Source organism: Carcharodon carcharias, chromosome 12 (genome assembly GCF_017639515.1).
Source record: "Carcharodon carcharias isolate sCarCar2 chromosome 12, sCarCar2.pri, whole genome shotgun sequence".
NCBI lineage: Eukaryota > Metazoa > Chordata > Chondrichthyes > Lamniformes > Lamnidae > Carcharodon > Carcharodon carcharias.
The window spans coordinates 40,192,419-40,210,560 of NC_054478.1; the positions used below are offsets into that span (position 1 = coordinate 40,192,419).

The window sequence follows — 18,142 nt, forward strand, 5'->3', positions numbered from 1 at the left end:
CATTTGTATTTGAATAACCTACTTTACTGATCATTCTTGTTTGCTTTAGCCTTCTATTGAAGTCTGTTCACATTCCCAATGGTGTAAACTCCAGAATAATAGGAAATCAAACTTAGGAAGTGCATTCAGGATAATTCATAGCAAACAGCATGTTACAAAGCAGTAACTAATATGCCAAATCAAGGGGTTCAGATTCTGTTGACAAACCACAAGAACTGGTTAGTCAATGTCCTCTGAACTCCCGAGACTTGTTATTGCCTTGAAACTGATGCCAAAATACACATGCTGCTTTTCATAGCATATAACCTTTTTATTTAAACTTGCCTGGTGTAAGAAGTTCACAGGTAGCAAACTAGTGTAGTGAATGGCATAATCACTTACTCACGGAAGTAAATGATGCTTATTGATGTACGTGTGATTCAAACCACAGCAGCAATGTTGCACCAGGTCAGCAAGGCTGCAGTGATATTGTACTATGCATCTTGGTGATACAGTTTACTTTCCTTCCTGAATGCGCTGCCTCTTGCTGGGGTACAGTCTCCTTAAACAATGGGCCCCGCTCCAATATTTTGTCCAAGTGACACACTTGAGTGCCAGTGGATTGCCCGATGTCCACACAAGAGGAACAGGCATCATTGGATAGCAACCAAAAGTGGGAACACTGGCTGATTCTGTCTCCCCACTCCTCAATGCTACAATAACAAATTGCATCTCCATAGCACCTTTATCTTAGCAAAACATCCTGAGGTTAGGAGCACCAAGGCCAATAAATCTGTTATATAATATATATCAGCCCTCCTTAAGATCCACTGTTACAACACATACTGAGGGTGGGACTTGTTCTTTTTGTTTTTGCATTGCTCAGTTGTATTCTAAGCCATTGGTTTTATCAGCTGAGCCACCTCAGATCAAATGGCACAGGGGAGTGCTGTGCCCATGTGAGCATTACAGCATCAGCAACTGACTCTTGTTTCTGTCAAAGTTTGTTTCCACTCTAAAACATTATAGCATAAAATTTGCTACCATTTTTGTTTAGTTTGTCAGAACAACAAAATCTGGCAAATACAATCCATATGCTCTGTCCATGTGATTTTAGTGCAAGACAGGGAGGATTGTGAATGGCAGCACCAGCCTCATAACATAACATTTTTCTTCAGGGAATGTTAGCATTGCGCATAATTCGATGTTCCTCCCTTGTGAAGAAATACTCAAGTTACATGGCAAACGATGTATTTTTTTCTCTCAATTTGGCTACATTCAAAGAAAAAGAAAATATTTCATGGTTAGAGTCGAAGCCAGCTATTGCTTTCTCCAGTTCAGTAATGAATTTGTGTAGTTTTGTTTAAATAAGATGCACCTGGGTTGGACCAGAGCTAATCCAACAAAATGTGCAAAGCTGGAGAGAGAACAGTATTTCCCAACTCCCCGGAGCTGCTGACTGGCAAGTGGAGTTCATTTCTTTATTTAAGGCTACACGTATCACCTTACGCCTGCACACACTGTGTGCAGAGACATTTCTCAGATCCTCGTTAAAGGAGCAGCCTCCTTCTTTCTCTGTTTGGGGAGATTATGAAGGAGCATTATCCTTCTGGACATCGTTTTTTTCAATTAACCTGACACACCTCTAACCCAATTTGATTACCATATATATTATTTTACAGGAGGGATTGGAGGACAAAATACCATGGAAACCATTGTATCTGTTACTGTATTTTGTACATATGCAGGGAGAATAGGGATAGACTGAAAGCAGGCAGCAGCAACCAATCGCCAATTCAATACACTGTTGCTGGCAAACAGGGGAGTGTGCCAGTCAGCACAGAAACAAAGTCTAGTTGTCCTGACACCCCAGTGGTGCAGTGTACTGCCTGGTGTGCTACTGAACTGTACAGGACAGGAATGCCCCAGATTTGATCCCTGTTCTGTGCTGATTGGCAACAGTTGGGGCTTTGCAGTTGGTTTTACTGGTCCTTAGGCTAGAGAACAGCAATAAAATACAGAATTCTTGTTCCTGATTGTCAGCCAGCAACTTCTGCTATATGCACATTTGCTTATACTGGTTGAGGGCAAGATCAGGCCAGATAGCGATGCTTCCCATGGTCGAATATCTCTGTGATTCTTTCTGCATGGGCTTCCAGATAAAGATTTCCACATGGGTGAATGAGCAAGGAGGTAACCAGTGCCCGCAGAGCAGCATAGGTCAGTGCCTTCAAGTGACAAAATTGCATTACATAGGATATATGGCACAGAAACTGGCTAATCAGCCAAAACAGTCCATTTCGATGTTTATGCTCCATTCAAGTCTCCTCCCATCTTTACTTGTCTAAATCTATGATCAAAACCATCTATTCCCTTCTCTCTCATATGTTTGTCTAGTTTTCCCTTAAATGATTTCTTGCTGAGAGCCTTATATTGATGGCCTCTAGTTATGCTCTTGCCCACACAAGGAAACATTCTCTCTGTATCCATTCTCTTGAAACCTTTCAAAATTTGGAAGGCTTCGATTAGGCCACCCCTCAGCCTTCATTTTTCAAGAAAGAAAGAGACTCAGCCCGCCAATCCTTTCCTGACATGTATATCCACACGTGTCTGGTTTCATCCTTGTAAATCTTCTCCAGTGCCTGTATAACCTTTTTTATAATATGGTGACCTGAACTTAATGCAGCACTCTAAATGTGGTCTAACCAAGATTTTATAAAGATTTAGCATAACATTCCTACTTTTCAATTTTATCCCTATAAGCAATAACACCTTGTGCTTGATTTGCCTTTTTTTATGGCCTTGCTAACCTTTGGTGCAACTTTTAGTAATTGGAGAAGTAAACACAGTTAGTTTACGAATCCTGTGATGATAGAATCAGTCATGTCAATTTTACCAACAAAAGCTTGAATCATGGAATGCTGCTCTTTGAGAACAAATTGCATGGAGCAAGATACCTTTTCAAAGACTGATGATTATAACCTCTATCCACCAGACATCTCACTATAAACCTGTATCAAGGTCACAAACATCTCCAATCTCTTTCTGTAACCAGATGCTAATTTAGCGCAGTAAACCAGAACATACCAAAAATTGTAGCACCAGAAAAGATGCACATAGCAATAATCAGTTGCAATATTCTTAACCAAGGCTCCCAGCCACTCTATCAACCACCTTGTGACCAAAGGAGAAGAAGAAGAAAGGGTGAATAACCCACCAGCAGGAGAATTGTAATTGCAAGACCAAACACAGGACGCTCATAGGAAAAAAGATGATTTTAGATTAATTTAAATTTAGAAACAATTGCTGAACTGCTGGTGTGTCATAGGTTATGTTCAAAGAAAATGACACTTCTTGAATTCAATTCACTGTAACACTTAAGATTTTCACTGTAACATTTTGCATTACCACCGGATATGTTCAATGTCTAAAAGATATATAAAAAGTACCAACTAGGGCATTTTTTTGGTGTTTTTGTGGCTGGCAGAAGTGAAACAGTGTGTTGTTATTGTCATCACTTTGGTAGGCAGTCTGGTAGTTCATACAGGGCATAACCTGTCTGGCAGTCACAAAACAAAAAAAAGGCAAGAAAAACTTGTAAATGCTGACAAATACAAAGCAGGTCCATTGGCGCCTGAGAAAGGGAAAACATTAAGTTCGGTCCTTCACTAGAACAGTTGGCAGCCACTTTGGAAAACTGCATGCCGGCCCAGAGCACCATGACCTCCTGGCTGGCAGAAAACAATTGCAATGGTGATGGGTCAAGGAGCAAAAATTAAAAAGGGGGAATAACAGCATAGACAGAGGGAAGAACTTGCATTTCTAAAGCACCTTTCACGATGTCAGCATATGCCTAAACAATTTACAGCCCATGGGGAAAAATCTTCCCCTCGTTGGGGGAGGAAGTGCGGGAACGGGCGTGGGCAGACGCACCTCTGATCGGCGCCGCTAAGTGCTGCCTCAGGGAGATCGGCTCGGAACTAAAATTTGTAATACAAATGATAAAAAAAATGTCCCCTCGTGTGACACTCACATGAGTTGGGACATGTCCATAGCTTTTATTGAAACCTTTAATAAAAATTTAAATACCCTCATGAAACCTCATCCCACCAGTGGATGAGGTTTCATGCTTTTTCCAAAGCCCGCCAGGGCTCCTGGCCTGCCTGCCAACCTTAAGGTTGGGCGGGCAGGTCCATTAATGACTTTAATTAGTTTTTCAATGGCCTCAGTAGGCCGTTAACAGGTCGGCGGGTGCGCAGCTGACTCGGCTGCGCCCCCGCCAATCTAAAAATGGGAATGATGTGGGGTGATGTCAGGAGTTCCACCCGACATCATCCTTCATCATTTTACGCATCGGCGAGTGGACCCCGCCCAGCTCGCCGACCGGAAGACCCTGCCCATGAAGAACTCTTGAATTTGTTATAGTGTAGGAAAACGTGGCAGTCAAATTGCACATAGCAAGATCTATCAAATAACAATACGATAATGACCAGATCATCTGGGTTTATATATTAGCAATTTTGGTTGAGGGATAAATATTCGCCAAGACACCTGGGAGAACACACTTGCTCTACTTCAAAATAGTACCGTGGGGTCTTTCATGTCCATCTAAGAGGGCAGATGGGGGCCTCTGTTTAACATTTCATCTGAAAAACTGTATCGCCGACAGTGCAGCATTCCCTCAGTGCTGTATGGGAACATTGGCCTAGATTTTCTGCTCCCTGAAGCTAAAATTCTTTTGTGAAGTGAGCAGGACAAAATAAAAAACTAACAGAAAAACAACCTGTAGGCTGACTTCTATAACTGTGTAATGGACGGAAACAGTTAATTCTTTCTCTGGTCTCATTGACAATTGGTATTGAGTAGATGATGGTACACCTGCAGTACATGCCACAGAGTAACCTCAGTGTTCAGCACTGTGGTGCTGCCAGCTTCTGTCGCTACCAATCACCCCGTCAGACCCTCTTACTGAATTTCGCAATTGTATAATCTAGCTTCTGTGCTTGGAAGAAAAGAAGGCATTTACACTTTGGCAAGCTCAGGCTCCACAATAAGTGTGTATACTGCAACAGTGGTTCCATTATGCCATGCCGCCCACCTTCAGCACCCCAGTCCTTGCCACAGCTCTGTTGTAGAATAATTGTTCTGTGCATTGCTGAGATTCCCAACTTCCAGGATAATGGATGCTGATGTGAGCAGTCAAGAGCTAAGTTAGAAAAAAAAAGATTTTTTTCAATGAAATAATCCAGTGAATTACTCCTTAGTAACTATTTTTTGAGATGCTTTTGGTGTTAAGGAGAAATGCCTTTTTCTGTTGGCTCACCCAAGGCAGAATTTAATGCAAGTGTAAGATTTAATCAGCAAAAGACAACAAGAAAAGAACAGAAATTTGTATTCTCTTCATCTCTCTGCAGAGTGCTATAACTTCTGGAGTCTTTTATAGTCCTTCACTTTTCATTTAATCGTACTGTGTAGCATCCTGGAATATTTCAAGAAAGGTTTTTTTTCTGTCGAAGGAAAGTACCTTTGAAACTATGAATTTCAATGGTCAAAGGGCTTAAAGAGAAATCCCAAGGCAAGACATTGCTTTAAAAATACCTCTGCCACAGTCTGCGGGTAAGTTCAATGAATGTCGTGGTTACTGGAGTTTCTAAACTGGAAATCCTACAAAAGGTCAAAGACCTGAACAGTTAGCAGAGTTCTGACAAAAGGTCATTGACCTAAAACGTTAATTCTGCTTCCCTCTCAACAGATGCTACCAGACCTGCTGAGGATTTCCAGCAGCTTTAGCTTTTGTTTCAGGTTTCCAGCACATACAGTCTTTTACCTTTTTGGAAATCTCCTTGGTTTTGATCCCTCATATATAACAGTGTGAACTTCTGGACCAGGGCATCGGTAAGGGCATTGGCATTGACCCAAGGTTCCTGGGTTAGAGAAGGAAAAATTAACCAGTGAGACGGGTGTGAATATTGGCTTAGGATAATATTGGCTCAGATGTGATGCCACTCATGACCAACTAGCCACTTACTGAATAGGCTCACACATGAAGAATGGGAACTAGAGCAGGGTGGCTAAGGATTGTTGGCTTCAGGGGAGAAAATTACTGGGGGAAAGATCAAACTTTTCAATGCCTGAATGAATTTTGGGCCGCATCTCAAATGCTTTAGGTAAATGAATGTTTGGATAACTAAAAGGGTAAATTTATGTGTCTGTGTGTGTGGGGTCGGGGTGGGGGGGGTGCGGAGCAGTGGGGGTTGGTGCAGAGAGGTAGGCAGGTTGGGAGATTGAGCTGTTTGAGGAGCAAGATTCAGAAGAACAGTGGCCTACTGTTGTTTCTTTCAGAAGATCTGTTATTGTTAGAGATTAGCAAATCTGCTTCAGACTGATTGTTCCCCACCCACGTTACACACTGGTACCTTCTGGCACATCATTGATGCTTTAGACAAATGTGTGGGGCAGCAATATCTGTACTACAAGTGGGAATTTGTGGCCTTAGAATGAAGATAGCTCCCTCATACAGATAGTAAACTTTAGTAATTTTTTACAATATGTGTTAGCCCAATCATGCAACTGCTTGCTCTAAGCAACATCTTCTCATTCAGATGTGAGTGGGCTGAAAACATGGTCCAATAAATGAAAGCTCCACACTGGCAATAAATTTCTCCATTGATGCAGAGCTCAGGCCAGTACACAACTTTTCATAAAGATGTTATGATGCCATATCCTGTTTCAACATACTTTACAATTTATTCAATCCGCAAGAAAACCCACTTCTTTGAGAAACTGCACCCCTCCCAATTCACAACACAACTCTAAGATATATTGTTTTAAGATTGTAGTCTAATGCTGAGGTGACAGTGAGTTTTTATCTAGTTCAGTCAAATTCACCTAGTTTTTAAAAGCCATATAAATGGAATCCTCACAGTCAAATATATAAAACCAAGCGGATTATTTTGCAATCCACACATGCAGTACAGGATTTATTTAGCAGCAGATTACTGAACCACATTCTCACCTCTCCAAAAGCTACTCTCTAAACTCTTTAGCAGGTCAGTTTAGCACCTCATACTTTAATATCTTATTGTATCTTGTCAGTGCAAAAATTATATAGATAGAAGAGTAAAATAACTGTGGGAATAAATTATGTACACTGTAATGCAGAAAAGGAAATACTCAGTACTTCTCACCACTGCTGTTACTTGGAATCTGTCTGTTTAGAAAGCTACTTAATAGATCCATGAAGTGTCTTCCTTTACTATGACCAGAATTCAGCCAGGCTAATAAAATGACTGTGGGTAAATATGATTAAATATGGAGGTTTCTTTTTACTGTACTTATGTCAATCTTTGAAAAGACTACTTTGTCCTTGAAATATTGCAGATAATGTTAAGTAATCTGGAAATCAAGGAGTTAAGTGGGATGCCTGAAGCAACATTCTGTATTTTTGCTTTGTGACATGTTGTCATATGTTTAAAAGAAAGTCAATCGGCAATTAACTGATGCACCTTGTGAAGATGACAAAAGGCATTTTGGTTGCAAAAAAGAACTGGGTTGTGAGGGGGTTGTAATGAAGGACTAATGACTATTCATAAGTGATTTTCAGTACGTTGATCCACTTGACTGGAAAGTTCTGCCCTGGAGAGTTTGCGCTGTCAGTTTCTTTCACCTCAGAAAGCTGCCGCAATCGGTGTGTGAGTGAAAAATTATCTAGTTATGGCTTTAGGCCTGTCTCAGGTCATATGTGTTAAGCACACATCTGTTTTACTATAGGTATGTGCATGTAAGAAAGAGACTCTGGAAAACAGTGAGCTGTGCACATATTTACTTTGGTTTATCAGTGCATTATCTCAATGGTGATTTACCTTATCAGAAGGTAAATAGTTTACTGGCCCATTAAGGTTGTTCAACTGCCACTTGAAAGCATTGTTTGTGGAAACAGTTAGCGAATGATGTCAAATTGAAACTTTACACAGCCATTGCAGGTACAGCAAACTTCAGGGCTTTTGACCTGTCAATAATGCAGTAGCAAAGTAATTTAATATGTTATGTATATTTGAAGAAGCCCCAATGGTGCTTCTGTCCTTGTGTTGTGGTTGCCACCATCACTGGTGCATTTGCTGCTGCTTAGGAGCTGGTTAATGCTGCAAGGACTTTGATGGAGAAAGGCCAAATTAACAATTAAACTTATAATGTTCATGGACCACTCATCAGATGCAACAAGCGAGTAATTCAGTGCTTGCCACGTGATCATTCTGTGTTTCTAATAACAGGGTTGAAATTCATTTTGAAATACTTACGGTAATCTGAATTGAAAAACATCCTCTTATCCTGCATTAGTGCAGTCTTCTGCACTAAAGTGCAGAGGGTTTTAAAAGCCTTAAACTTCACCCCATTCATTTCATTTGAAGCCTGTGCTGTGGCTCTCTGAAATGTGCCTATGAAGAGACATTTGTTTGCAAACATATGATTTTGAGGAGAAACAAATCATGGAGTGTTTCCTTTTAGATTCAAATTTAAACTGAGGCTCTGTCTGCCCTCTCAGGTAAACATAAAAGATCCCATGGAACTATTTCAAAGAAGAGAAGGTGTCCTGGCTAATATTTCTCCCTCAATCAACATCACAGAAACAAATGATCTGGTTGTTACCATATTGCTGTTTGTGAGAGTTTGCTGTGCTCTAATTGGCTGTCATGTTTCCCCAACAGTGACTAGAGTTCAGAAGTATTTCATTGGCTATAGAGCACTTTGGGATGTCTTGAGATCATGAAAGGTGCCATGTGAATGCAAGTCTTTTTATTTTAGGGTAACTTGGAAGTGATTACAAAGCAGCAACCTAATTGATGAGTTCATCTTAATAACATCGGCATACATGTGAGTGAAACTTGAGCGGCTTACAAAATGATCTAAGTGTAGAGATGACATTACTGCCTTGCTTTTACTCCCAGAATCAGTTATTACCCAATTTAAATAATTTGCATCAGTTGAATTAGATGAGATGCCTCATTCAGTTTTTGATACATTTTAAGGCTAATAGCAAGTCTCTTTCAGAATCTGCTTTAGTGCTACAATTAATGAACATGGTATCAATGTTGCCCCCAAATATATGAAAAATGATTCACTGTTATGGTACAGCCGATGGTAAATGCTGAGTTGTTCAAATCCCAAAGGGAAACCTGAAACAACTGCCACAACTTGTTTTGCAATTTGTATAAATTTTGACTGTGTGCCCTGAATTCAGTAGTAATAAGACCACCAAGTCTTATGGGTTTTCACAAAACTAGATTAAACATTTATTAATAAGAGAAATGTTTTTAAACACATACATGGACCTACAAGTTACTACTATGAAAAATTCTAAATCTCCTACTTAATCTGACTCCCAGTTACACTTTCGTTAAGGCAACAGTAAGACACATAGATTTTAAAAGACCCAGGCAAGGTGATACACAATACCCTGAACCATTCGAATTCAGAGTTTTCTTAACTTCAGTTCTGTGAAGACAGCAGCTTGAGGCATAGATGCTGAAGGCTTTTCACTCATTGTTAGATCTTAAAAATGCCTACCCTTACATACAGCCTTCACTCCTTTATACATATTTTTCTTTTTGAATGCCATTTCCCATTGTTTCACTATGTCTTTACCTTTCTGATAATAAAAATCCATCATAGCACTAAGTTTTACAAGTAATCTTTGGGAAAAATAAACACACTGTTTCTAAACTAAGTGACACATTTCACCCGCCTTTGAAAACAATCTAGTCTGGTTTATTTAAAAATGCAAATGTCCTTCTACACCTTACATTCTAAACTTCCCCCATGTTTATCATGCTTACATCAAAGCCTTCAGACCAGCTGCTTTTAATTGAATTAAGTCACACACGTGCGCATGCGCGCGCACACACACACACACACACATACACATATAGACACAGATACCAGTATTTTACAATAAACTGCAATAACATTATGAGAATTATTATATTTTCCTGATATTCACAGTCATGTAAAAAATACTTTTAAAAATGAAACGAATAACATGTAACTGATCACTGGGAAACTTCACTTGTTACACCATTGGTACATATTTTAAAGTGACAATGATTCAGTTGAAGGATGAGTTTAATGCTCGCTGCTAAAATTTACCAGTGACTCCAATATTTAATTAAGAAGGGACTTGTGCATCAGTATAATTTACGGTAAATCTGTTTGACTCTATTTCCTTAAAAAACTGGGAAATTAACGATTAATTGCCAATTATCATAAATTTCTGTAAATTCACATGTTTAAGAATTTTATTTTCTATGAAAACAAAATTATCTTTTTTAAACATTCTTCATCCCCAATTCCTTCTCTTTATATCCTAAAAGTACTGGCTAATGCTAAGATGTGTCTCCATGGGTGCCAGCTTTTCTATGACATCCAGTTGAGGTAGCCAACATTAATGTGTGAGGATACGCATTGAGCACAATAAGTTATTTTACTATGAAGTACCACAGTTGAGCCCAGTATCGTTTGTGCATACATTCACATGGACACACATGCACTCATTTTCTAGCAGAGGCCAATTGGACAACAATCAGAAATGAGATTGATGAATGATTTATCCCTCTCTTGCTTAGGGCTGCTGAAGCTAGTTACGAACATATGAATTAGGAGTAGGAGTCGGCCACTCAGCCTCTCGACATTTGATAAGATCATAGCTGATCTGATTGTAGCCTCAGCTCCACATTCCCGCCTATCCCCAATATCCTTTCACAAGTTGTCATGAACCTGACTGCCACATTCTGAGGTAGCTCAGTAGCGGTGCTGGGATCTTCCTGGTCTGCATTGCTTTGTCCCACAATGCAGTGCTTTTACCAAACTGAGCCTTTGTAGCAACTATAACATGGCACTACATCATGCTTTGCAGATTGAATTTACTGTAAGTACCTTTTCTTTTTATTGAAGAGATATGCCCTGTACACATCAAAAGCCATGAACCCAAATTGACTGTGGCCAGAATATTGCCGTTGGTGTGCGGTGGTGGGCCCAACACACCATCGCATAAAATTACACGCAATGACATCAGGCGTGTGTACCGACATCATCACAAGTCATTTCAATCTTTCGTTCGGAGGGCTATTAAGACCATTAAAAAGGTAATCAAGCTTATTAACACCGCTGCCCATCCAACCTAAAGGTTGGTGTGCGGGCAAAGAGCCCAGGCGGCCTTTTCGTTTTTCAGGAAACCTCATCCACGGGAGGGATGAGATTTCCTGAAGGTTTTATAAGATAATTTAATAAATTTTGCTACACCCACAAACATGTCCCAGCTCATGTGACACTGTCAGATGAGGGGACATGTTTAAATAATTTTTTACTTTATTTATAACAAGATTTTTTTATCAACTTAACCTCCCTGAGGCAGCTCCGTGCATAGGCTCCGACTCTCCCTCCTCCCCCAGCCCGCACAGGTAGCTCTGAGTGCTACAGGCCACGCGTTGCGCTGCGGGTGACCTTAATTGGCCCACCCACATAAAATGGCAGCGTGCAGCCCATCGCCAGTGGTGTTTAGCTCCATGCCCGCCCCTGCCCACTCCTGCCCAGCTCGCCCGACATAGGTAAGATTCAGCCCTATGAGTAACCCCTACAGTCTGAGCTTCTTAGATATATTTTGCTTTATTTACCATTCTACAAGTCTGATCTTCCAGCTTGTTTCTAAATAATTATTTTTCCTATAGCTCATTAATTATAGCCATGGCAATACCTAGCTCTTGGAGTACTGTACAGTCATCTCTTAGCATATAACTCAACACATCTTCAAATCTGCAATACACTGCACCACAATATTCTAATGCTGTCATCAATAATTTACATTGATCTTTTGTATGTTATTGATACAGTAAGGTTGAGGCCTAGAGTTTTGCCTCTACTCCTGTCTGGAGGCTATCTGCACATTTTAACATAGCATTGGTGATCAAAAAGAATCCAAAATCATCAACATATTTTCATCCTTGACTTCACCAACTGGGCTCATTTTTTTTGCAAGACAGGGCAGGTATGAAGAGAGAGAGAGAGATGGGGAAGGTTAGTGAGTTGCAGGTGGTATCCTGTAAGAACATAGGGAAACTCACAATCCCTTGATCCCGCAAAAAATTATGCAATGGTGGCAGGGATTTCCCCAACCTTTGTATCTAAAATATAAAAACACTGTAATAGAATTGTTGGTTCTCCTGGGATTTCTAACATAACCATTAATGTAATTTTAATACAATACATGCAACATTAAACACTCCAAAAAGAACACATAACAATCTGCCTGATGTATGCTTGACTGTGTATTCACTCAGCTTAATGTATTTTCTGTTTCTTTTATTGGTTTTATTATTCAACAAGAACAGAGGTAAAATTTGATTGATAGACCTAGGTATGATCTAAGTTAGTGTACCTTTGAGGCCATAAATATTTCAGAATTAGACCCAAACTTTAGTCATTCATTGACTGTTAATTAGGAGAAGTCTACTTGGCCCCAAATGGCCTGGTGGAGTAAAGCTGTAAGGACCTGAGCCATACAGATCAGGGAGTCCTACGTTGATTGCTCTTATACAGTGTTGCCTCCTTTCCTTCCAAAATAAAGAAGCAACATAAAATTTACAAAGAAAAATCCAGGTTCCTGTCGAGAAACATCAAGGATAAGTCTTAGAAATGTGCTAAATGCAAGTTCTTCCCGCCAAATTGGAGTGGAGCTTATTGATCTTTGTTTTCCAAAAAAAAAGTCAACAGCTTTCTTTTAAAACTTTTATAGATTATATGAATACAGTTGTATAAGGCCCTCTTCATAAGGCTATTTTTGGGAGCCATGTAAAAGCACATTACAGCTGGGCTACATTATACAGATGGTGTTTTATATAGTTTCTGTATCACTGGAGAAGGAAAGAGTATGTGTGTTATAGCAGAAGCTGTCATATATCAGACAGTGTTCAAGTGAGAGGCTACTCAACATTCTATTTGTGCACCTTCTTTGGAGCTTGAGAATTAACTTCCTGCTTATCTTTGTTGAATTTCAGAACTGAGATGCACTATTAAGCAGCATCTTTTTACAAAACAAATTGTTTGAACCATTTTAGTTCCTGGATATTTATTCTCTCTTCCAAAGGTTCATTGTAACCTCATCTTCAATTTCGAGCAGTCATATCCACTCTTCACTACTATCCAATATAGAACCAATTTTATCGGTATTAGAAGATCAGAATCATTATCAACCAGATGTCAATGCCTCAGCATTTGTCATCGAAATATTTGACTTGGTAATGTCTTGTCCCCTCCCCTGCTAGTCTTTGCCAACCCCACAATTTAGCATTGGTGCTGCTGTTGCCAACCACAAGTTCCTTAGGTTGACAGATACACATCTGTGATGGACTAAATATTAACAGTTGATTCATGTAAATGAAAAGTGCAATGTAACTACTGTATGGCATGTACTCAGGATTCTCAAACAAGCTTGTTGCTTGTGCTAAATGTGGATTATTGTGAGGTCCAGGACATTGGTGCATCTCTGGAATCTTGTAACAGTGTTTTTCCTCATTACGACTACAAGTGATGCACAGCTGAGCCTGAACTTTGTGCTTATGCACATCTCACTTACTCAAGTGGCAGGGAGTGCTGCTTCTGCACCATGAACCGACCCACCGACCCCAATAAGAGTCAGCTACAGGAAGATCAAGCTCCTTGACCTTTTCTTACTAGGTATCACGATGGAGGGCTTTTTCTCTCACTCTAGCCCATTAAAACTGCAGCAAATGGAATTTCATTGGCTCCCTGAAATACTCAGAGGTCATATTTTTTAAAGATGTAAGCCTTTATTCTTAATGTGCTTCATAAAGGAGTGGAAATGTAATTCATGCCTCGCCCAGAAAACACTTTTTGAGAGAAAATAACTTACTTTTGCATCAAATTATCTGTGTCTGCCATTTGAAACAGAAGAATAGATATGACCAAAAAATGGTGGATTTGGTGGGGGTGGGGGGAGGGGGGGCGGTGGTGGGGGTGGAATGCACGTTTCTTGCCTAGTGTAGCTCTGACCATTCCTATTTTTCTAAAAATGGTAATTTAAAAAGATTTTTGTTTGTTACGCCTTATAAGGTCATTAATGATCAATTTGTACCCCATTCTGCAGCTACACATTCAACTTGCAAATAAGCAACATTTTCTCATTCAGCTGTGAGTAGGCAGAAAACGTGGCCCAGTAAATGAAACAGGAAGATTTTAAAGTATCGCCACAGGCTGAGTCCTCAGGCCTTATGGCCAGAAATGGGGAATGGGACATACTCTGGAGGAAGAGGAGAGAAACAAAATAAAAATAATAATAACAAATGTTGATTAAGGTATCTAGTAACTTGATAACTATTCTCATTTACTTTAAAAGCAATGATAAGAGCATAGATGAGTTTAAATGTTTTTGAATGGGAATTTTAGTGCTAAAGATACAAGATTTATTTTCTAGGACTTATGGCCTCTGAGAAAATGTTGATGTTTGATAGTTTGGAAGGTTGAGGTATTGCTTTTATCGCCAGGCAGTCTAAGCTTCTGCCTTTCAACTGTACAGCAAATATGATTACTTTCCACTGGACCCATAACAATCAGTGAACTGATAGTTTTACTTTCCTAGCAGAGCAATGCTTCTGTTCTGTTTGTTTTTAAACAACTGATGCTTTCTGCTCTGTACGCTAAAAGAATGACAGACTGCAAGACACAATGAAAGTGAATGAATTTTATTCAATTGTGTAGGAATGGTAAGGCATCTGCTTCATGTGTATTGTGGTTGCACTTGTCTGTTGTGGTCTTGCTTGTTGTGCACATGACTTGCTGTTATGTGCTCTCCTAATTAAAGGATTTGCACAGGTGATTGAACGCTCTGCCAAGTGGCTATATTTACAGATAGACCTGCTATCTGTGTCTGTGCCCAACTCTAGTGTGCCTGTATCAATGCCAATTTTACCTGAATCCTGTTGGCTTATTGCTTTCTAAAGTGTGTAGAGCAAGGGTAAGGTGAAATGCAGAAATGCTGCTGATGTGAGCTGAAACTGCCTACAGCTGTGATGGTCTATAGGTGCTGCTGGTAAAGAGCATCTCGTGATGCTCACTGATCTATGTGAACATAATACAGATCATGGAATTCCACCCCCCCAACCACCACCCCCCACCACCCCAAATCCCGACCTACCCAGGTCCAGCCACTCCCGGCCCCAAATCGCCTGTTACATTTCTCTAAAAGTTTGAAACAAGCATCTTGAGATTAGACCACCAATGCCTCAGAGAACCTTTAGCAACGGCTGCAGAGATATTCCTATTGTACCCTGATCTACATATCTGAGGTGGCCATTAGTGTTTACATCTGTTCAATGGCAGATGGCAATGTAGACAACCATTTGATAATGACGTCGCTCCTGTGGAAGGTGTCATCACAGGGATAATTGCATAGCCTGGTGAATCAGCATTTATGAAGCCTGCACACGTTTCCGATATATGCTTCCAGCAGGCGAGGCTCCCTACTGGAACTACAAAGTCAGAAAGTTATCCCTCACGTATACAGGTGTTGGCCTGCTCCACACTCCACGTTATTCATATTACCCTCCATGTAAAGAGATTAGGAAAGGGATTAATAGGTTCTTGGCACTGTACCAACCTTTGTTCAAAGTAGGCTATCTAAGCTCCCTAACCCCATGTAACTGAGCAAGGGCACTCAGCTTGCCAGAGACCTTCACTCAAGATCAGTTTACCTCTCATCATCTGCCATTACTGCTGCTCCATTCATCACTGTTGTTTAGTGCCTCATATTGATTCCTCTAATTCTCCTGAGTTTGTACCTGTGTTCAGAACTGATTTGATAGCCTGTTGTGTACTATTTTTCTTGATCTGCATGAGGGCAACTGGATTCTCATTGCTCTATCAGTGAAGGGCAGAGTATAGTACTAGTAAAAAAGATTGTTTATCCATGCTGTATTGTCATTGTGTCCTCTACAATGTGAAAGGTTGAGTTCACTCTGTACCAGCATAGTTATATAAGATGTGCTTGTAGAAAACTTGAATTATATGGAAAATGGAGTCTCCTCTAACCCTGGTAGCCTTCCTCCACCAAGCAAGGAGTCACATCCGTGATCCATTGCACAGTCCATAAGAGTCTGTAGCACCTAACCAATGAAGTAAGCGTTCTCTATTGATCGTTGAGACATTCCCTACAATAATTGAAGACTCCATAGTTGGAGGAGTGAACTTTCAAAAGGTGTGTTGTGTGTGGCTTGTACTTTATCCCATTGTTTGAAACAATGTTGCATTCTGAGAAAATGAACATTTCAACGATTTGCAACTGAATATTTTCAAATATTTGGTAAAATAGCAATTTTGGTCCCTTGAGCTTTACCTTATATATTTTCCTCCCCATTTTACTCCTCTTACCCTTCAATTGTTGAATATGCTGACTTCTACTAAACGTCAGTTCCACAGGCACAAGCAGCCTCTCCTGCACTATATGCAAGTGAGCATCATTCATCTGCAAGTGAATGTCAGTAGAAAATTTGCTCAAATCACCATTGCGTTCAAGCCCAGTACTCACCCAATGCCCACACAGATGCAGGGATTATTGAAGTATTGGGGTGTTAGGGCTAACCCTGGATCCTCAGTACCACTCAGACAGCACAGACCTGTGTTCAAATCCTGGACTTACATGGTGTTTTTGGCCACACTACACCATGCAATGTATTTACCCAGAGTTCCTTCAGAAGTTATTTCGCAGAAGTTTACAAGCCTATCACTGTCATGATTTCAACGTAGGTTTGACCTCCTATTGCACATGACATTTAAGACTATTGTCAATTCTTCTCAAGTTTTCACTTAAATACCTGCTGTATTCACTACACTTAAAGACAACTAAGTAATCCTGATGATTTTCTGTAGGATGTTGGGATAATGGACATGCACAGTCTTGTGCAAGTGTAGCCTTTGGTTTCTCATTGCAGGTGGTACTCTGAAATCTGCCCCATAATGTAAATAGAATGGATTCCAGTGTAGCAGATGTCCCAGTACATTGTAGAACCACTTCAAGTAGGAGCTTGGTTTAAAGGAGGATTTATCATAGTCCAATCTGGAAAGTGCTTGATTCAATCACTGGGAGCAGTAATTAGTATAGTTCACAAAGGACCATAGGAATTTCTCTCCATTAAAGAGAGACAACTGGTTATATATGGCTTGAGGGTCACCACTCTGTAAGTATGGGGCAAGGTGAGGACGCAGGCCTCCATGAAGTACCACAGGCGGTATGTGGATTGAACCCGTCATTGGCTTCATTCTGCATCACGTCCTAGTGAACTGAGCTAACAGACCCCCACTGGGAGCAAGAAAGAAGAAAATCCATCTCCCCGCCCTTGTTAACACAAATTCTTTATAACAACAAAAAGAATTTCAGGTCCATTTGTCACACCCAGTTAAACTGAGCAGCCATCTCAGTGCAGTAATGTAGACTTTTAGCACATTTATTCATGAAATGAAAGTAGTTTCTAAATAACAGTAACATTAGGAAAGGCATTATGACTCCTCTGATAGCTCAGCAGGTTTAGGCGACCATTAGCTGTGTCATACAAGCCAGGAAGGTCCTAGGCTTTCAAAAGCAAAATTCTGAAGATGCTGGAAATTTGAAATTAAAACAGAAAATGCTGCAAATGACCAACAGGTCTGGCAGCACCTATGGGGAAAGGAACAGAATTAGTATATTAGATCGATGACCTTTCTGCCAGAATAGGAGAACAGTCCTGATGAAAGGTCATTGCCCTGAAACATTAACTCCCTTTCTCTCTTCACAGGTGCTGTATAATCTGCTGAGTATTTCCAGTTTTTTCTGTTTTTATTTTAGACCCAGTGTTGCAGCTACTTAATCCCAGCTAAGACAATATATAGGGGCCCTCCAGTGGGCCTCAATGCTCCTGGGGCAGGCTGAGAAAAATAGCCACAGTTCCCAAACTTGACCATAATCAAGGATCTGCTGCATGTAAGAGCCTATGCATGGAAATACAGTGAGGATAGGATCAGCCTTGACTGTGGTGCCCCGCACAGTTCACTGGCATGCACCATCAAGGCTCACACATAAACAATGGTCATTTGGGGAAGGAACTAACAACCATCTAGACTGATT

General features: G+C 40.3%; 1 protein-coding gene across 3 annotated transcripts in view; it reads left to right on the forward strand.

Moving 5' to 3' along the window:
• The window catches only part of zeb2b (zinc finger E-box binding homeobox 2b), a 133,659-nt gene that overhangs the window by 43,493 nt on the left and 72,024 nt on the right, over positions 1-18,142 (forward strand). The window contains exon 2 of one of the 3 annotated variants that reach the window (XM_041201709.1): positions 8,782-8,850. The exons of the other annotated variants lie outside the window; for them this stretch is intronic. The gene's annotated coding sequence lies outside the window, so the exon portion shown is untranslated. The remainder of the gene's footprint in view (positions 1-8,781; positions 8,851-18,142) is intronic. 3 annotated transcript variants of the gene reach the window in all.